Source organism: Carassius gibelio, chromosome A17 (genome assembly GCF_023724105.1).
Source record: "Carassius gibelio isolate Cgi1373 ecotype wild population from Czech Republic chromosome A17, carGib1.2-hapl.c, whole genome shotgun sequence".
NCBI lineage: Eukaryota > Metazoa > Chordata > Actinopteri > Cypriniformes > Cyprinidae > Carassius > Carassius gibelio.
The window spans coordinates 4,777,455-4,799,870 of NC_068387.1; the positions used below are offsets into that span (position 1 = coordinate 4,777,455).

At 38.2% G+C, this 22,416-nt stretch overlaps 2 long non-coding RNA genes across 3 annotated transcripts; one reads left to right on the forward strand and one right to left on the reverse strand.

Annotated features, from left to right (window-relative positions):
• Positions 1 to 4,211: 4,211 nt before the first annotated feature.
• Positions 4,212 to 11,254, reverse strand: LOC127933223 (uncharacterized). 2 transcript variants are annotated; one of them, XR_008147464.1, is made up of 3 exons: positions 11,133 to 11,254; positions 5,550 to 5,669; positions 4,212 to 4,956 (listed from the first exon to the last, which is right to left on the reverse strand). It is a non-coding gene; the product is annotated as an uncharacterized LOC127933223 (long non-coding RNA). The 2 variants fall into 2 exon arrangements; XR_008147465.1 differs by having other exon boundaries at positions 4,212 to 5,270.
• A 5,434-nt stretch (positions 11,255 to 16,688) lies between these two features.
• Positions 16,689 to 19,788, forward strand: LOC127933222 (uncharacterized). The gene is made up of 2 exons (XR_008147463.1): positions 16,689 to 16,802; positions 18,544 to 19,788. It is a non-coding gene; the product is annotated as an uncharacterized LOC127933222 (long non-coding RNA).
• The last annotated feature ends 2,628 nt before the right edge of the window (positions 19,789 to 22,416 follow it).

Consider the following 22,416-nt stretch of genomic DNA (forward strand, 5'->3'; position numbering starts at 1 on the left):
GGTTTGTGTGCGCGCGCGTTTACATCGCAGGACACGCATCATAGATCGGCCATTCAAGCACAGTGACGCGTTTCCTGATGAAGCAACGGCCTCCTCGTCCTCACCTGAGCTGATACACCTGTGCATCACTAAAGACACGCATGTGGTTCAGATATGAGCAGGGTACTGTACAGTTAGTCATGAACTCTGGTCTTTACCTCAAAGAGATGTCCATGACACTGCTGTGCAAATCCAAAAAATATTTCCATTAGTGAAAATGCACCGGGATGCAAATGCACTATACAAATGATGTACAGATGTGCATGGAGTGAAGAAAAATATAGTAGGACGACAACAGTTTCTGTGTCAACCACATACTGTGTGCATGTCCATTTATGAATCTAATCAAATATGTGAATAACTGCAGATGTTGAAGTTAAAGGGGGGGTGAAATGCTCGTTTTCACTCAATACCCTGTTAATCTTGAGTACCTATAGAGTAGTACTGCATCCTTCATAACTCCAAATTATGTCGTTTTTTTATTTTATTTTTTTTAAACTGTACATGTGGAAAGTGCAGTTTGATGACAACATCGCATGTTGTTTACTTGATGTGCTTACGCGCCGATTGCTAAGTTAACAACACAGAGATATTTGAAGCAGCTTTACTCACCGCCTGCGGTTCCAACACACGATCGTGACCCTTTTTCGTTGGGACTGTATTATCCTTAAGAAATAACCGATGTGCAAATCCGACGTCAAACTGGGCCTTGTTTGTAAAACAAGCATCTTCAAAATGCAGGGAACAAACACAAACACTTGCACAACTCCGTTGATGCTCTGTAAAAATAAACTCCATCCACTGGTCCCTTAATGCTGTTTCTCTTTTGGTAATCTGTGCAGGGTTGTCTTGCCCTGGCAACCAAAAACACACTTCTTTTGTGACATTTGGCGACGCTCTCGCTGTGATCAGTGAAGTCTGTTGTGCTCTCAGTGCTCTGCTATACGGGAGCGCGCGCTCTTCCGGCAGAAGTGCCTCAGGACCCATATAAGGAAATTCCGCTCCATCTAACGTCACACAGAGCCATACTCGAAAAAAACTTTCCCAAACTTGTGACAAACCGGAAGGAGTATTTTTGGAACAGAAATACTCCTTCAAACGTACAACTTAATTTTTGAAACTTAGTCCATGTTTAGCATGGGAATCCAACTCTTTAACAGTGTAAAAAACTCAGTATGCATTAAATAGCATTTCACCCCCCCCCCCTTAATGTATTAACTTGCCTGATTGAAAGACATCATGGTGCATTCAGTTCCTCATGGGAAGTTTGAATTTATGTAATTACAACATCATATGTGTGTCAAAATCAGAGAAAAAGGGTGATGCACATTTTTTTTTATAACATATACAAAATTCTGAGAGAAAAACATGCATTGGGTGTGTTTTTTATTTATTTATTATGGAGGTGGTGTAAATTTACTGCCATAACAATTATACAATAATATTTACTTCCGTGGTATGGTATTTTGTACATGGTGCTTACATTTTTTTTTTTACATAAATTGAAAACAAAAAATATATTTTAGATTTTTTAATTTCAGATTGTGTTGTGTCTTCTCACTGAAACGCCTGAAGCTCTGGGTGTCCCACTCATAATTATGACTTGCATGTGTGTTCATCTCATGAATTCGATCTTTCCAGCACTTTAATGCACATATTTAATATGAGTTTCAGGAATGAAAAGGAGGCTGTGAGGGACAGACGTGTCTTCAGTGGAGTGTGCTGAAAATGACATGTGATCTGAACCTTTATCCAGTGCATCTGTCTACGAGTGTAACTCATGTCTGATTAACATAATGCGTCCGTTTAACTCCTTTCATTTTTTGTTAACGAGATTTGAGATTAATCACACTTGTATCTATAAATATAAATAATACATTATGGTTTCTGTATAAATATAGATATTATAAGTATGTTAACACGTCGTCCTTCACACAATAGAAGTGTTAGTTGTTGCTTTATTAATGGCACTGTCATTAATGGCAAAATAATATTTCCTATCATATTATCTGTCAACACTGACCAGTGGAATCACAGCCATGAATTAATGCCTAAAGCCGATTATTTCTCTCCATGAATAAGGAAGGCAATCATCACTAAAAATCAATGAAGAGGAGAATATCCCAGGCACGGAGCAAATGTAACACGGCCTGCAGTAAACTCCTTCCCCTTTAACCGTTTTATTTTGCCGATATCTCTTTTATGGTTCATTATCATCATCAGATGTGATGTGAAAATCAAAGCGGAGGCTGCGAGCTCATCTTTAGCCTGAGGTTTCTCTTGGTTTCTGCTGACAGATGGACTGCAGGTAGACTCTCTGACCTCTGACCTCAGATCAGCAGCGCCAGCAGCTTTATCATGCTGCTTTGTTTGCAGACGCCATCGGTGGCTTTATTTCCCGATCTGCTTCCTCAAAGGTGCTTTCAGGAGACACACATGAACGTCTCTGCTCCCTGATGAGGGTCTGATGGGTGACGGCAGCACTGACTCGTCTGAACGGATGTGGAGCCATCAAAGATCATAAAACAGTCATATTCGGCTCCATTAAACAGCCGTATTTGGGTCCACGAGGTGCTGAGGTAAATCCCGTTAAGATGAATTTGAGCGTAACGCGGCGTGATGTTTCACTTTCTTCTGAAAGCGTAATGAGGGCAGAGATTTACACGGCGCTCTGTAATCTCATCTGATATGGAGGCCTTCAGAAGTTCACCTCCATTATGGGCCTGTTCCGCTGGTAATGACATTGTGGCTGCGATCGTTCCTCCAGTAAGTTAATAACAAATATGAGGCCATTGATTAATGTCTGTGTGTGTGTGTGTGTGTGTGTGTGTGGATCTACTGTCTTCCACCAGCAGTGAGATCTCTTGATATTGCAGGTCATTTATCATCTCCCTCTGACACGCTCATAAAGCAGAACATACAGTAATTAATTTTGCCAGAGAGAGAGAGACAGGGATGAGTGAAATGGCACACATTCACTCCAAACAAACACACCGTTATTACGCTGTCACAGAAGTTTTAGCGCAGGCCTCGCACGCGTCTGATTAAAACAGCAGAAAGTGATTTCCATGTTCTAGAGGTGTCTGACAACACATGAAGAAACCCATCAGCGGTGAGACGGTGTGAAGAGACTTCACCCAGCAGCTGCAGACATCTACGAGGAACAACACAGAAGCTAACCGAGCGCCAGGAGCTGAGCTGACCACCTTACTCTAATGTCCACTCATGTCCACTCATAGTGCTGCGGCGTGTGCTCATGTTGTGTTACGAATCACACACTTCCAAACACACACCACTCAACATTGTGCTTGTGTAGAAGCGACTGCATTCACACGGCTTCACTCCACTGGACATACACACTCAAATCTTCTCCTGAATTCTGACTTCTCCATTTCCACTGATTTGGATTCTGTTTCAATGCTTTCATTCAATTTTAGCAACCAAAAAGCTGGTTAGATCCTAAATGTGGCTTCTGTTTTTGGCCTGGGGGGCTGAAAATAATATCAATAAATATGTTACAGACTTGGGTTGTGTGTCACTAACCGCAGATAAACAAACTATGAATATAATCTGCCACATTTATATCCAAGAGTGAATGGAAATTATGGAAATGCTCATTTTTGTAATCTATTTAACTTTAACCTTTGACACATAAATAAGTATTTGATTTTTTTTTTAAATTAAAGATGAGAAATCATGATTGCACTTTATTTTACAGTACGTGTACTTACATGTACTTATAGTGTACTTATAGTGTATTTATCTAAGAAAGTTATGGTAACACAAGGTAACTACATGGGGTAGGGTTAGGTTTAGGGGTAGGTTCAGGGTTAATACCTAGTTATTACATAGTTATTGTAATTACTATAATAAGTACATAGTATGTACATGAGGAACAGGACTGTAAAATAAAGTGCTACCGAAATCATTTTGCAGACCACTGCAAACCGGTAGATTTGCATTGCAAAAAGTGGTAAATGGTTAACTAGTTTAATTCAAGTAAAAAAAAAAAAAATTAATATCATTGCACCAACCTATATACCAATATAAACACACACACACACACACATATATATATACCAACAACACTCATTTATTGGGTTAAATTTGGCAGAAATAGCATATCGTAATAGCAATTGCAGGTTACCGCTTTTAGCAGTGTGAATAAAAAACTTTTTTTTTTTTTTACGCATTTTCATTTTGGAAACTTGGCTAGTGAGTAACGACCCACTTACAAAAGTTTTTAAATATTTATTTCATCCAACATGTGAAATTGAATCTGTAATCTGAGTTCTGCGAGTCTGAGCCGTAATACATCACTGGATGTGCGGCGTTCACAAACACTTCACAAGATTGTGCTACCACACAGAAAATAAGCCCCAAATATCACTGAGGGAAGATGAAAACCTCTCTTCTTGGCGTTCATGTGAAAAGGCAGCGCTGGGTTTTGAAGCGGTTGGGCCTGCTGAGGACACCAGTGTTTTTAATCACAGTGTCCTCCAGCGAGACGGCTTTGATAAACTCATCTGGAGAGGAGGACATTTGTTTGACACCATCTTTAAACACTGCAGCATTCAGATACAGAGCTGAGTACTTATTTCAATAACCTTCACCCCGACGGGGAAAACACGCCAGACTCCTTCACACTTCAACCCTGATGCTGTTTGTTTTCAGCCACTGAACATGTTCAGTCTGTGTTTGTGGGCTTTGTCGTGGGATGTTTGACTAGTTCCCACAAACCCTGATGTGTTCTGGCTTGACAGTGAGGTAACTGCACCGAAACAAACCTGCAACAGCCCAGACCTGCAACACAACCTTGAGATCCGCTCGGATGAAGACACTTCTGGCTCTCCATCAGATGTCCATTACACCAAAACATTGACTCTTGAAGAATTTATTGAGGTAATCCATATTAATCTGTTATGTGATGAAAAGATTTAATTAAGTATGCATTCACATATTAAAACTGATCAATGCACATACACTGAGCTTATTAAATATGGTAAAGCACAACATACACAATTCATCTTTAACATGCAATGCACAACACATTTAATTAAGCTCCTTAAAGTATTACTTCACCCAAAAATATAAGTTCTGTCACAACTTAATATTGTTCCAAACCCATAAATCGTCCATTCGTCTTCAAAACACAAATTAAGATGCTTTTATTGGAACCTGAGATATTTCTGGCCCTCCTTTGGAAGACTATTAAACCAAAACTTTGAAACCTAAAAAAAAAATATATGAAAAAGATGCAATGAACAGATTTAATTTATGTAAAGAATGAAAGCTCCTGGTACACGGAGCTCATCAAATATGGCAAGGTGTAAAATGCTAAATGTATCATTAAACTCTTAACACACAAGCTCCTCGTCTCAAACAGCGCACCATCCACGAGCCTCTCGACTCGTATCTGAGCAGAGCTTTGAGAAGCTGGAGAACTCGGTGAACTGTCTGTTTCTGGACTGTTTACAGGACAAACACATGAGCTTCAGTGCGTTCCTCACCCATTGGTCACGGCCTCGTTCGGTCACAGGTGTTTCCCATTTCTAAATCTCTCTGTGCAGCACAGTTTTGGGTGACAGGCCCCCCGCAGGTGTCTCTGACAGACCGCCGCTCATCTTTATCTGCAGCATAAAACAGCCCGGATCACACTACAGCACCCAGTGAGGAGAGACAACACGTGTTTTTAACATCAGACCTTCTTCATCATCATCATCATCATCATCACGGAGCCACAGAGAGCGTCTGGGTGAAAGCCTGTTCATTTACTGGATTAGTTCAGTTTAGTTATGGACAAGTGAGAAGATCTTAAAAGAGTCGTTCACGTTCAGAATGAGAATATCCTGATAATTCACTCTCCCACACGTCATCCCAGATCTTCATGTCTTTCTTCAGCTTCTTCAGCTTCACGATACCAGAGTCTGATCTAAACTATTGGTCATTTTTTCTACAAAGTAAATAAACATGTATATGCTTCTTAACCACAAAAGTTTGTCTTTCACTAGCTCACGACGCACAAGATGTGCATTTGTGGTTAAAACGTATATAAATGTTTATTTGTATGTCTTTCTTTTAGTAAATGAGTGATGTTTTCTCTAGATACGAGTCTTATTCCTCAGCTGTAGAGCTCTCTGAAGCTGCGCTGAGACTGCGATCCGATCTTCAGCACATTGATCCTACTGAAGTCCATTATATGGAGGAAAATCCTGGAACGTTTTTCTCTAAAATCTTAATTTCTTTGCGACTGAAGAGTTGAACATTGCGGGTGACATGTGGGTGAGGGAATGATCAGGACATATTTACTCTGGAAGTGAACGAATGCTTTAAGATCAGAAGTGATATGATCTGCTATCTTTTGATCATCTGTCTGAATCTGAGCCGGACCGAGTCTCAGCTTGTTCGTAATGTTGCTTTTTTTCATGAAACTTACACACATTCAAGTGTTGATAAAAAGAAATGCATGAAGATAAATAAAACAGGTTTGTTTTGTTTAAAAGCAACGACTTTCAGTTTTGGGAAAATTATTTAAAAAAAGCAGAAGTGGCTGACAAAAAAAAAATAAATAAATCAATGCAATAATTTTTTTCCGTTTTTCTTTTGAGTTTTCAATTGTTTTATTTTCATTACTTTTTATGTGCTTTTGTAATTTATATTACATTTTTATATATGTATATAAAAATCACTATTTAGGTTTGATATTATTTATAATATAAATATTATTATTTAGGTTTTAGTTCAGTTTCTATATATATATATGTGTGTATAACAGCAGGACAGTGTCCCGCTCCTCCGGAGCGTCGTCTGTGCAGCGTGTGACATTGACGGCTCTGTAATTCCACCTGTGTGATGTGATTGACTTGGTGACGGCTGGAGTGACACAACCAGTGGTTATGTTTCCACGCCGAGCACAAGGTTTCCTGTGAGGATGTGTGCAGCAGCAGGCTTGAGGAGGAGGGCATTTGTTGACACCGCTGGGAAGCCGCTCACCTCCCCACTTTTAATGGCACAGAATTACAGGCCTGGCTGGCTTAAAACACATGATGCTGACAGGAATGACACGGCCACTTTCTGCCTCCATTAGAGGAGCCGGCGGCTCTTAAAGACCTGACGTGGACGTCCCGCTCCTCCTCCTTGACCATTATCCTCTGACACCTCTTATTTTCATATTGACATGTGTTAAGAGCCGTCAGGAAATCAGGCTTCCTGAGCGAGGAGCTGGAGAAATGTGCCATGTGCTTTCACATTTAGTGCATGCTTTTAATATTAATAAGATGAGACCAAGACAAGCAGAAGGGATTCATCCAAGAGGGAAAACAATATGAGTAGAATATCCTTAATGAAGCAAAAAATCTGGATATATTTCTTATTTTTCTCATTCTCTGTAGTAGTGGCTATACTTGCATGCTAAAAAGATTTGCATTGCCAAAGCATATGTAAAATATAAAATGATGCTTGCTTGTGAAAGCCAAACTAATTCTGAATGCACCTTACAAATACACATGTACATTTGTAATTATTAAAATGCATGTTTGTAGGTAAAAACTGTGTCCAAATGTATTCACAAGTTAAATTTGTCCATTTGGTCACTCTTTTTACACTTCTCAAAATGACTGTAATTTTCCAAACACAGTTTATTTTCACACCACCAGCAAAAATCATCACAAATATAAAATCAGTATTCAGTATATCAACCAGAGTGACATGTGAGCCCACATCAGTGAAATATTTTTTTTATGGTTAGTTAAGAGCTCTCAATGCTTTTTATCACTGAAAAACATATGTAAAGATAATAATAATAAAATAGATTTTAAATTTTTTTAAAAATACAATCAATGGAAAAAAAAAAAGATTTATGAACCTAAAACCACTATTGATTTAAAGATAAACTAATAAACAACTCAAGAGTTTTCCTTTGATTTCTTCATTAGTGATTTGATCTGTTGGATCTTATTTTCAGCCGTGTGGAAGGTCTGAGCAATCATGTGCACGCTCGCAGGTGAAAAGCACACACGTTTGCAGGTAAACATCATGCATTCCTTTGTATATCTGGTCGCACATTTCACAGCAAAAATCAGCACAAATGCATCAGTGCTGGAGAAAACAACACCAAGCAGTTTGAGCTGCACAAGAGCATTATGGGTAGAGGCTTTGACAGCTTGTGATGTAACGGGGAAGGTTTCAGACACAGAGCGCTGTCAAGCTCACTCACACACAAAGGCCTGTGTGAAGAGGAAAGAAAGCTTTGTGGTGTGTGTGTCACTCATTAAACCTCACACTCTTAACGCTGTGTGTGTGTGTGTTTATTATGATGGTCAGAGCGCTGCAGTATTTTTAGACCTGGTTTGATTTCAACCTGAGATGACGTTCCTCTAGATCTCTTCATCTGCTGGATTTCTTTTACAATCAGAAGAATAAATGATTCATCCCTAAATTTAGATGTGCTTCCCTTTGTGTGGAAAAATTCATTTCCAGCCTTTGAAAGATGAAATGCAGGACTATTTGTGGACGAATGGATTGCTATTTCTACACGCTGTGTTATATCTATTTAAAACATCTATTTACAAAGCATCCTCTTTTTAACTTTAATAATAATAATAATGATACATGTGGAAGATCATTATAATAGTGACAGATGTGTGACTGCAGCAGAATTGAGATTGAAACTCAAATCAGATGAAGAAGCTCTTCAGAAACATCTTCACGTCTGACAGGATCTGACGTTTGCTGCTTTTATCAGTCAGATTGTTTATTTGAATTCAATTCAATATTGGGTTCTGATAATGAAATGTAAATGGAGTCCTATAAATGATCAAAATAAAGCAGGTGTGGATAATTAGATGTACGTATCTATTGAAGAGTGACAGCACAATTCGTTTTACAATTAGCTTCGTATCTGGACACTGTCAACAAGTCAACCATTCTCCAAAAGTGCAGAAAATACAACGGTTTAATTCAGATCTCAATTAATGGAGTGTGTCAGAACCTTCATGATCTTCACATGTGGGTTTTTAATGAAATTAATACTTTTATTCATCAAGGATGCATTAAATTGATCCAAAGTGACAGTAAAGACGTTTATAATATTATAGAAGATTTCAAATAATTCAAATAAATGCTGTTCTTCTGAACTTTCTGTTCATCTGTGAATCCTGGAAAATAAAATGTATCACAGTTTCCACAGAAATATTGAGCAGCACGACTGTGTTCAACACTGATAATAATCAGAGATGTTTCTTGAGCAGTAAATCATCATATTATTCTGATTTCTGAAGATCATGTGACACTGAAGACTGGAGGAATGATGCTGAAAATACAGCGGAGCATCACAGAAATACATTACACTTTAACACAGATTCACACAGAAAACAGATGATTTACAGAATAATATTCCAATGTTTTTATTTTATTTATTTTTGATCAAATTAATGCAGCTCTGCTGAGCAGAGGAGACTTTACTTACAGTCCCACAATCTGATCAGATACTATGACCTGTTAAAATAAACCAGACATGAACACACTCCATCACACTTTCAGCACAGCTACAAACACACATGCATACATTAATAACATTAACAACATTTGCCAATCTAAATATAGACCAACAAACAGCCTTAAAACCTGTCTCCGTCCCACCCTGCATTGTTTCACTCAGAAACACGTCACATCATGGGTTACAAACGCTCCCATTGTAATATCTGTCTTCTGACAGACTGTAAATCATGCAGCGATTGTGTCATAATTCTGTGTAATTCTAGATGCACATATATCTCTGTTAGTGTAACACTGCCCAGCATTGTTTCTGCTTCCACGGCACACCAGACGCCTTCAGAAGGACAGCACTGTTTCAACAAGCCACTCAAAAACAGCCAAGACACGACTATACAAGCATCAACATACAAATCTAGAAAAGAGCGTCTTCTCTGTCTGTTCAGAAACATATAGAAACACACACACACACACACACACTCTGCTCATCAACACTCAGCAGCGCTTCACTGCACACCGATGTGTGTGTGTGTGTGTTTCTATATGTTTCTGAAGCAGAGATGTTTAGTGCGTTTACGGCCTCAATGACTTAATGCTATTAGTGTGTTTAAGCAGCAGGTGTGAGGTCAGAGGTCAAGCACTGATCAGCACACACTCCTGAGGTTCGGGATGCTAATCTTCACCCGCGTGATCAATGAGAGAAAGACATGTGTGTTAGAGGAGGTGAAACACACACACACACACACACACACTTCTGTTACAAATAAATAATGCCTTAAATTGCAGTGCTTCAGTATTAAGAGATGTGCAGATTCATAATTATTTATATAGTAAAACCCATAATGACATTAATTTTTGAATTTCGTTTTCAAAAAAAATCCTTAAAAAGTCCACAGGGATCTTTAAATAATATAAATGTAATTATAGTTCATACAAAATCATGAGTGCATGCTATAAACTGAAATAAATGTGTTAAATTGCAGTGCTTCAGTATGAGATGTGCATAATATTATTTCATATGTTTGCAGTTAAACACATTGTGACATTACTTTTAGGATTTAGTTTAAAAAGATAATTTCTGAGGGATTTTTAAGCAATACATTTTTTTTTTTTTTTTGAGTTTTTATTAAATTCAGAATGCATGCTACAAATGGATCTATAACAATCATTAGAATAATATCTTGTCACAGTGAATGTGATGCAGTGCAGCTGAACGGTGTGTGTGTCTCTCTGTGCTCGTGTGTAATGAATAATGATAGGGCTGGGAAATGGCTAATGAATGAATCCAGTTTACATTTGAGTGATAGAGCTCTCGTTTGATTGGTGTCCCGTGAGAGACCGCCCTGCCATCCTCTATAGCCCCTTTAATTGGTCATTTGACATGAGTAACCTGACTGCACATCCGTGAACTGTCAGCCGAGACGTTTAACCCCCTGCAGAAACACCCTGAGAAGGCAATAATAACAGCACAAAGAGCTGCACATGAAGACACATTAATGATCGATCCAAACCTAACTCTGCACCAGAGAACAAACACATTCATGCACATCATCTTACAACATTCATTCTGCAGGATTACTCTGAAAATCTGCCATATTTACCCAGAGAACGAGGTGTTCGGAGCAGCTCTTCCTCTCAGCGTGTTAGCACAATTACAAACACAGTCCAGTGTGTGTTACTCCAGACACATTGACTGCAGCTCAACACACACACACACACACACTCGGGTCAGAGCAGGGGTCCTGTTCAGTGCTGTGGACGGCCAGCAGGGGACAGTAGTAAGTCACGGACGGATGGAGGAGCCTGCAGGAAAACTGCACACAAAAGACTTTCTTTGTTGCTCCAGATAATGAAAGAATGTCGGAGCAGCTACTTCACAAAAGATCCGCACAACACACGAGCAATAACACACAGAAACAGCCCTGAGTTTAGAAGATCACACCGAACACAAACACACTTCATATTCCCAGTGGAACCAGCACAGGCTCTCAAACAACCTCTCACTGAAAGAAGACAAGAGAAAAAATACAAATATATACAAACATCTGCATGCATTTTATTCCCCAGCAGGAGTTATACATACACTTCACACAACTTCCCCTGAATGTGTGGAAACAGACATTCATAGCATCTGCTTCCTAAAACCAACAAACACAGGAATGGGACATTTATTTTCCAGTTAAAAAAGGAAAAGATATATATATATATATATATAAAACTGAAAATTATATTACAAACTACAAACATTAGATGTGATGGAAATCTTTCACAATCATTTGTTGTCAATAAACAGTATTTCTTTTATTTTTACACACACACACACACTGTTCAGTTTCCTTGTAGCTATAATTATTCTGCTACTATTTACATTTAGAAGGTTTTTTTTTTTAAATTAGACGATTTGAATAAATACTATAGACACAGTACATTATTTTGTTTATTTAAATAGTACATATATTTATAAAAAATACATTAATTAAATGGTAAAAATATGTGCATAATTTATTTTTATTTATTCTGCATTATATATAGAATATACATAGAATTGTAGGTTGTATTAATTTAGAACACAGAATAACTTTGAGGTTATTTGTGGCGTTAATTTGACAGTGCATAATATGAAGAGATCCTGAAGCACACAGCAGTGTGAATGTGTGTATTTTGATAAAGACCATCAGTTTATGGATTCTATGAATGTGGAGATTAATATCCAGTGTGCTTCATTTTCCTGACACACACACACACACACAGACAGACGGAGGGTCGCTTGTGTTTCTGTCTGTTAAAATAATGAGTGTGTTATTATGAGCTGCGGTGTTTGTGTCGGTGTTGTGGCTGCTATCAGAGCCACTCTTCAAACACAAACACATTTGTCAGAGTTATTGACCTTTATCTCTGCACTTTCTTGACAGCCTTCTCCAGTTATTGACAATACAAACACAGGGCAAAGCATAACCTTTCATTTAGCCTCTCTCTGTCTGCCTCGCTCTCCAAATGTGTTTAAATGAGACGCCGCACAATGCTTCTGCTCATATCTGCCATTCTCCTCTCCTTCAGATCTCACTGGATAATGCCAATAGAGAGATACAATGGCACAGATCTTCAGTCTCGCTGTTTGTTTGCTTGCCGTGTCATGAATATCATGGGTTTTCAATCTCTCTTATATAAAAACATATCAACCACAAAAGCATTATTGCACCAGCGCAGGAAAAAACCACAATCACAGGAGCAGATGTGAAAGAATGCAACCGAATACTCCAACCTCAGACGCTAATAGATTCATTTACTGAGCTTAAAAAGCCATGCAGAATGAAGACAGACGAGTGTGGTCCTGAGGAATGACCGCATGCACAAAACACGTGCATCTCCTTCAGAGAGAGACTAACACTGCATTTACAGCGTTTGCCATTAATCATCACCAAACAAAGACATCAAACAATATTTGATAATGAGAAAAATGCCTCCAGGATATTAGAAATGATGACAAAAAAAAAAAAAAGAGGAAAAAAACCCTGTGTGAGGCGTGACGACACAACTCACACAAACAAATATAAACACACACACACACACACACAGAGAGAGAGAGATAGATATGTTATTTAGTAGCGAGTGTGATCATTATTTAGTTTAAAGCCTGACACTGGACGCGTGTGTGTTAAACTCGCATCGCGTTGGTTCTCAGAAGTTTCTATCAGCGAGAACAGACTCAGAGATGCGTGTCTGCTCTAGCGAGGCCACACTGTCCAGGTTCTTGTGTCTTGTGTCAGAGTAATTAGCACTCATCGCAGAAGTGAGGATCGGCCCTGATGCATCTCTCTGCGGCTCCGGAGGCGCGCTCCCGACAGCGCGCGCTCCCCCGACAGAGATTAATGAGCGCGAGCCGCTGCTGTCTTTGTCTCGGCGCGCGGCCATTTACTGTGAAATACAATCCAAAAATATTATCTATCCCCAATTAATCCAGCAAATTTGCTCATACCACACATGTTGTTTGGGCCAATTTACAACGATGGGGGAGGATGTCGCGAGCACAATTACATTTAATTACTTGCCATCTAATTACGTTCATTAAAAGCTAATAAAATAAATGAAAGAAGCAGCTTTAAAATCTCCGAGTCTTGTACTCTTTCATGTGAAATATAGCTGTGGGATTTCAGGGGCGGGAGTGATGTGACGGAGAGACTTTTACCAGAAAACACTGCAGCCATTTGAGCTGAAACCCGTGTGAGAGCTTCGATAGCTTACCGTTTAAAATAATAATAATAATAATAATAATAATAATAATAATAATAATAATAATAATAATAATAATAATAATAACAATAATAATAATATAATAATAACCTTCACTGGACCGAATATGATAAACATCAACCGACTTATGAGAGGAATAAAACCTCCACCAACCTGATCCTGAGTGCTGCTCTGTGACATGAGCTATCAGAAATATGATTTAAGAATGTTTGCTCTATTATGAAGTTATTCTCGGAATGATCAAAATGTGTTTAAAATGTTTTTTTTTGGTTCAATAAACGTTAGAGAAAACACACACACACACACACACACACACACACATATATATATATATATATATATATATATATATATATATATATATATATATCATACAATATCAATATTTATCATGATGGGAAGTAAATGTTGCACAAAGTAAAATCTCTTTTAATTTAGGGTCCTGTGAAGCAATTTTATTTTTCTGTAATTCTGTTTTCAATTTTATTTATTTATTTAGTTTTATTCAGAACACAAATTTATCATCAAAATATGTCAAAAATCATTAATAAAACTAACTATTTAATAAAATGTAATCAAATGAAAATATGACAATCTATAACAAAACATTGCATTTTTATTTTTTGTCAAATTTTGATGAAGATGCTGAGCATAAGTGTATAAATTAAAACATGAATGACAAGATATCGTGGTTGAATGAGATTCCTTGAAAAATAATGATAATATTAATTTGAGTATTAAGTACATTTTATGATACAATAGAAATGTTCCTGCCATAATGTCTATTAAATCCATGTTTTACTGAGTCAGTTTGTTGAGGATCTGTCTGAGAGTGTGTTTGTATCAGAGCAGCTCTGGAGATGTGTTCACGTCTCATATACTGAGACGATCATCTTGTGTGTTTGAGACACAATACAAAACTACATTCACACAGGGACACACAGAATGAATGTTCTCTGAAGCAAGTAGTAAATATATAGTAATGTTTAAAAAAGACCAATGTCCAGCTAAAACGTTTCAGAAAAACATTATAGCGTGCTTAAAAAAAAAAAAAAAAAAAAAAAAAAACGTTATTAAAGACCAGACAACTTTGAATGAACGTTCTAATAATGTTACCAGAAGAACGTTCACTGAACGTTGAGAGAACCGTGTCAGGATGTTCAACGCTGTTTAAAAATGAATAAGTACACTAGCCTAAACAAACACACGTTAGAAGTGGGTTGTGTTTTGCAGGTGTGAGGCTGGTGTGTGTGTCTCTCTGTGTGTGTGTGTGTGTGTGTGTGTGTGTGTGTGTGTGCATGTTTTTGTGACATATCAGGACACAACTCTGTATAATGTCATGGGTATGACACAGGTATTATAATGAGAGGGTGACTTATGAGGACATAACCCATGTCCCAATTTTTCAGAACGCTTTACAGAATGAGTTTTTTGAGAAAGTAAAAATGCACAAAGTTTCCTGTGAGGGTTAGGGTTAGGTGTAGGGTTGGTGAAGGGCCATAGAATATACAGTTTCTACATTATAAAAACCATTACACCTATGGGATGAACACACTTTTCACAGAACGAAACGTGTGTGTGTGTGTGTGTGTCGAGGTAAAATGGTGTCATTAGAAGCGCAGCTCTATGCGGCGAGTGCAAAGATCAGCTCTGCATCTCCTGGATATCAAACACAACACACTTTGCAAATTCACCTCCTACTGTGCGTCTTCACAGCTGGTTAACGGCGCTGTGTGTTCCTCTGGCCTGTTTACATGCGTCCTCACACACACACACACGGCAGCTTCTGCAAGCGTCACACTCCCCTCTGATCCGCTTCTGTACAGCCATTACACTCTCTGGTTTTATCTCCGTACACTGATCCTCAGATACCTGCGAGGCTAAGCCCATTCCCCACGGCCTGCCCTCCTCTTTCACAGCAGTCACCCTGATGTCTATCTGCTGTTGTCCTGGCCCCAGCGCTGAGGACCGCTCAGTGATTCAGGGATCAAAGGTCACGCTCTCGTATCGCACGCCTCCGTACACACTCTGGATTACTCACCCAACACATTCAGGCTGTTATCAGAACCGGCTTTCATTCGCTGAAATACACTTTACCAGTCTGAGGTGAAACTGACATGAGGTTTATTTGGTCATTTGAGTTCAGTGCTTTGTGACCATTACTGTGAATGCTGTGTATAATAATGAATCAGCATGCAGTCAGAATGAAGCAGTGCCACCGTACATGAATGAGCTCAAGCGTGCTCTCTGTATCTCGTTCTGAAGGACTGGAAGCAGAGGAAGAAGTGTATTAACACAGTAAGAGCACAGATTTATGACACAGGAGCATTATAATAAAGACAAAAACAACACTGCGTGAGACACTACATCAGGATTTCAAACTAAATTGCATTTCATTTGCAATTTGATTATCAGGTTGTGTGTATCAAACATTAAATACATCAGTTTGTAGTTTATAGAATTAAATATCAAATATTATAAAGCATGCTTTCTTTAAACGTTGTCCAGAAGTACAACATAATATATCATATGCTCATAATTTACATTTATATACAGTATTGCCCTTGGCTTGAAAATGTAACTTCTATATACTGCATGTATCTATGTGTGTGTGTGTGTGTGTGTGTGTGTGTTCGTGTGTTTATAATGTAATTTCTCTATAAATCCTGTGCTTGTACTTTGACTAAAGCTGAATTTGATAGCGAGAGATTGTCAGGTTAATTGCTGTAAGGTATGACTTCTTTATATAATGTTATATCGGTGAATTTGCCATGAATCAAGCCTTAATTATTCCTCCTCTCAGCAACAGCAGGACTCGCGTCAGAATCCTCCAATCAGCTGCAGCTTTACTCAGTGACATCAGTCCTCGCGGCCAATGAGGAGGGCGCTTACTCTTGTGTGCCTTTTGAACGCTTTCGCGGCAGTGTGACAGGACGTCTGCAATGTGTTTACGGTCTTGTTTGCATCTTAAAGTGTTTTTAGTCATTTCCCCTGATAGAAAGATGGATCGTGTGTCGCAGGTACGGCGTGTGTGTGTTCGACTAGAGCTCTCCTCACGGTTATATTCTCATTATACGCGTGTCATAAACAGTATATTTTCTCTTCCGGCGTGTATTTGAGATCTTGCTCTGTGCTGTCAGATGTTTTGATTAATGACTAAATGTAAATAAATCACATGCATTCGATGTTTTATTAGTGATCAGAGTTCAGAGTCACCATGGTAACCAGCACTGCTAATTACTACAATAATTAACTATCATTCCTCCAGTCTTTATGATCTTTAGAAATCATTCAAATATGATGCTTTACTGCTTGAGAAACATGTCTGATTATAATCAATCTTGAAAACAGCTGAGTAGAATTTTTTTCAGGTTTCTTTGATGAATAGAAAGTTTAGAAATATAAATCTAAAGATATAGAGTGTATAATGTTACAAAAACCTTTTATTTCAGATAAATGCTGATCTTTGGATCTTTCTTTTCATCAAAGAATCCTGAGAAAAAAGTACTCAAGGATTTTAAATAATAATGATAATAATCAGAAGTGACACTGGAGTAAAAATGCTGTAAATTCAGCTTTGATCACAGAAATAAACTACATTTTACAATCTATTCAAATAGAAAGCAGTTATTTTAAATAGTAAACATATTTCACAATATTACTGCTTTTGCTGTATTTTGGATCAAATAAATGCAGACTTGATGAGCAGAAGAGACTTCTTTAAAAAAATTAAAAATGTTAATGTGACTACTGGTGTTTAATAATCAATAATAGTGATGGTTAATTGAAGAGCATTGAATATTAATTGTATGTACAGTATATGTATATATTAACAGAGCTGTGTGTGGATGAGTCTGTCACAGACATCGTCATCATCAATATGGCTATGAATTTTTGTTATTATGATTTTAAATTTTAATATTAAAAATTACTACATAAAAATAAAATAAGAAATTTCGCTCTTGGACTAATTCTGCACAGTTTGGCCAAATTTTAAATAATAAATAATAATAATTATTATTATTATTACAAAATGAAAATATAAAAATGACTAAATAAATAAAACAATAAAATAAATATTGCTGTTGGACTAAGTCTGCACAGTTTGACCAAAATGTTGTGAATATATAAACACGCCTATAAATAATTATAACAATATTATTATTATTACAAAATTAAAAAATAAATAAATTACTAAATAAAAAAAAATACTGTTGGACTTGGTCTGCACATTTTGGCCAAAATATCATGATTTCAGTTTTATTTTGATTAATCATGCAATCCTAATTCTTAATGTGATGTTTTAGACCAAATATCTCGAGACAAACCCGACACATTTGAGCTCAAGTCTGTATTTAATCTAATCTAATAATCTGTCGTCAGATTGCTCTTCCCTGTGTGTGTGTGTGTGTGTGTGTGTGTGTGAGACAGTGAGAGCGTGTCTTTATTGAATGTAACACATGTAATCCCGTCAGACCCCTCGAGACGCCGTCATTCTTCAGAGGTCACTTAGAAAGTCATATGAAGCAGGAGCTTCCTGTTTTGACCGTGCTGTAATCACAGATAGAGTACGCCCCCCGCGTCCCGCAGGAATACGTGTCTACCCTCAGCGCGCCGCTCTTATTGGCGTCAGCAGTTTGGAGAATGCAGTGTGTATTAGTCTCGTGCCCCAGATGTGCTGCTTTATATGCCATTGTCCTCCTGGAATACCCTGATATATGGCCTCGCTCGTTCACACTCGCGCTGTGTTTTGTCTTGCAGGCAGGTTCAGCGCTTGCGTTTATTTTCCCGACAGCCAGAAGTACAACCCAAACTGAAGCCAAGAGCACTGTTGGTTTTATTTGATCGGACGGGATCCCTAAACGTGGACCGTAGTGTTTTCACACAATGATTGTGCTCGTCCAATCAGCTGAGCGGCGCTCTGGAGGCTTCCTGATTGTGCTGGCAGGAAATCAGGCTCTTAAGACACAACGTATCTACTGGGCCATCCATCATCTGTTAGCATGGGCTCAGGCCTGCCAATACACCCCCTGTTTGAGAGCAGAGCGGCGTCCTCGTCCTTCCTCATCCCAGCGGCCCTGAGCTCATCCCATCTGCATGCTCCGTCTTCTCCTGGATGCTGCACACTCGGGACACCTTTTGAGAGTTCTGTCGAATACGCTGGATAATGTTTCCTTTAGTATAATCACACCGCAGTATTGCGTCTGGCGCTTTAAATGCTGGAGCTCTTTAAAGCAGGATCGCTTCTGATTGGCTGCCAGTGTTTTGAAAGTGAATTCCCATCAGAGCTATTACAGTTAAAGTCCTCAGGAAATCAATATTGACTTTATTTAGTTATTTAGCACACATTGCTAGTCTTGTGGTGAGCAATGATTGAGTTTTAAAATACAACAGTGAACACCATGAAACTAATTTAAAAAGCCAAATTCATCAAATAATCAGAATCACATCTAGTCATTTTACAATCCTGCTACCAGCCTTTTATTTACACTACACAACCCGTTCATTCGTGTGAGGAAGCTGCGTTTGAGTTCATTTGCTCATCCTGTCATGCTGTTTGCTGTATGGTTAACGATTAATTCATCATTAATTTAGACGCCGCTCGATCATGGGAATGATCGAATATTGACATCGCTAACACAGACCAGAACAAAAACAGATGATGGTGATGGGGGTTTGATGGTTTATCACATGTCCCCCCGACTGGGCTTTTGTATGACCCAGAATGTAAGTAACAGTTACAGAACCACTGCATTTCACAATTCACAAGTTTTCGATGTTAATTAGATTGTAATTCACAATTTGATGCAATAACAGATCGGAATTAATATTTGTGAAACTATACAACACAAAGCATCATCTGCAGGAAACAGCAGACAGCTGAATAAGATGCAGTTTCACTGTCTGACAGCAGGTGGAGCTCATGAGACAGCAGAACAAGTGTTTCCTTGTAAACAAATCAGCATTTAAAGATAATTGCTTTAATACAGAGATAATAATAATAATTTTCTCAGCCACCGTACGAGTCAGTATTTAGGATGTTTTTCCAATTTTTGTCAGAACAGACAGACTGCAAGCAGCTAATGCTCATCAGATCACATTATTCAGAGTAACATTAATAGAGTTGATGATTCTGTCTAAAGAAATATGAAGTAAATGTGTAAATATATCAGTATGCAGGTAATGCTTTAGAATAGGGAACACTTATTCATTATAATTAAGAGTTGTCCCTCAATAAACTCCTAATTTGCTTCTTATAAATTGGTAGTAATGTAGTTTAGGTATGGAGTGGATTATGGGATCTAGAATATGATCATGCAGAATATTCATATGTGCTTTATAAGTACTTATAAACAGCAAATATGCTAGTAATATGCAAGCTAATAAGCAAATAGTTACCAATATGTCTCCAAGTATGTGCAATCTGTGAACTCAAATAAACCGCAGAAGACCTGACTGAACATGAATCCCTGTTGTTATTATATTCAAAATATCATATTTACTGATTGATTATTTTGCTCTCCAGACATAATTGAAGAAATGTCTGTCACTGCAGCTGTTCCATCATAACAGTGATCAAATATTGATGCTGGACTCTTTACTCTTTCTAATTACACACAGTTTGTCAAATCAAGTAAAAGTGTGATGTTTTAGCGTGCTGTGAATGTGAAACAGTAATCTGATGTTAAGTTAACAGCCAACTCTCAATTCATGACGCAACCATGCAGTTATTTAAAAAAAAATCATCATGTCGCCCATCACTACTACAGTAGAAACCAAAGCAATGGGAAGCTTAGCAAACCTTAAGGAAGCACCCATTAATCATCAAGATCAATCATGTTCTGCTTAATAAATGATGAACAAAAAAACGACTACTAGTTTTCTTTAACTTTTTTTTTTTTTTTTATTAATTCTGCATCAATTTGGGTGTTGAACATGTCAGTATATTTATGATTACAGATGTTAATATGTGATTAATTGTGATTAAGTGTCATCTGTGGGGATATTTACTGGACTATGTGTCTGAAGCGTATGCGTCTGAGCAGCGCTGGAGAGCGTGTCCTCCTGTCGTGCGTCCCGTAACACAGATGTTGTGAGTCGTCTGTCAGCAGTTCTCTGGCTGTTCTGGAGGGACTGTGAATTGGACACGGTGCTGTCACTCTCCCCGTCTCACAATGGAGACGCATGCAAATCCCCGCACCCCTGAGTGAGCGCTCGGCGAGGGGCGTGATGGGCGGCATCAGCCGGGCCTGTCCTCTGACTCCTCGGCATTAGAATTGGAAATGAAGCGCTCTTCAGAGTGCCATCCGGATCATATGAGGCGCTGTCACTCCTCCCCTGAGAGGGGCCACGGCCGGGCCCCGTACAACCCCATGAATGAATTTGGGTGTAATAATCTGCCTTTTTTTAAAATGCCATTCCACCCAGTTTGCATGTTTCTCCGGAGCAGGAATGAGGAGGAATACTGGAGATGTTGTGAGCGGGACTCTTGCAGATGCTCCCCGTTTGGGCGTGTTTGAGTCTACACACACCAAGGGTCTTAATGCGTCTGAAAGGGCCCTAATGTGCCGTTTTCATCAGCGCTGAGGCGGGCTGCAATATGGTGCCAGTGGCTCGCTTGGGGAATATGAATTTTGATTAAGGATGCACTCAGGCTTTTGAAATCCTGAAGAAGTGTCAGAATAATGGATGTCGAGCAAATGTCAAGCATTTGTTAATTTCTCTGTTATCGGGGGTTTGTCTAGCGCGAGGTGCCATTGATATGCTGATTGCTTGGCTGCAGACGGTGTGTTTGTGATGGCACACTCGCAGAAGCGCTCCTCATTGATTATTTATCCTTATCCTCACATTACATGCCTGTTAATCCAGCGGCCGAGTGGGACTGACGGTAACCAGCCTGTTTCACCAGGCCTGCTGAGTCTGACTGCTTCAGCGTCACTTGTGTGTGGTTTGGCTGCTGTTTCATGAACTCAGACGCAGACTGTGCTGTGGGAACCTGAGCACCCAGAAGAGACAGGACGACTGGGATTGAAGCAGGGGGCTTCATTGGTAGGGGCCTGTGATTTACATGACACAAAAGAAAACATCAAATACACACAGACACTCAAAGATCAGGCCTGACAATCTGTCAAAATAAAAGTCTGATTAAAATTGAAGAAATGGTTAGTATAGTATAGAATGGAGTTATTTTTACATCTGAATGCAAGTAGTAGTAATAAAAGTAAAAAATTTTAAGAATATTGCACATTTTTCCCCCATGTTTTGAATATTAACAGTAAACTTGTCGTTAATGTAATAAATTAAATCAGACAACATAGAATTTCTGAAAAAATACAACATATTATTGCAATAAATTCATTAACTATTAATAAACCATATGTTATGGTTTTATGAGTTTAAGTGTCAAAAATTATTTTGATTGTATTTTATTTATTTATTATTATTATTTAAATTAAAACAAAATAGCAAAAAAAAAAAAAAGAAAATTTTAAAATGAAATCACCAGATGGGGAAAATGAAATGGATTTCAAAGGGCTCTAAAATTTAACTTTTGTTAATCTTTTAATAAATTTATGTTAAATTGTGCAAGTTTCATGATTTCAGTTTAATTAGATATGCTTCTTGATGATTACA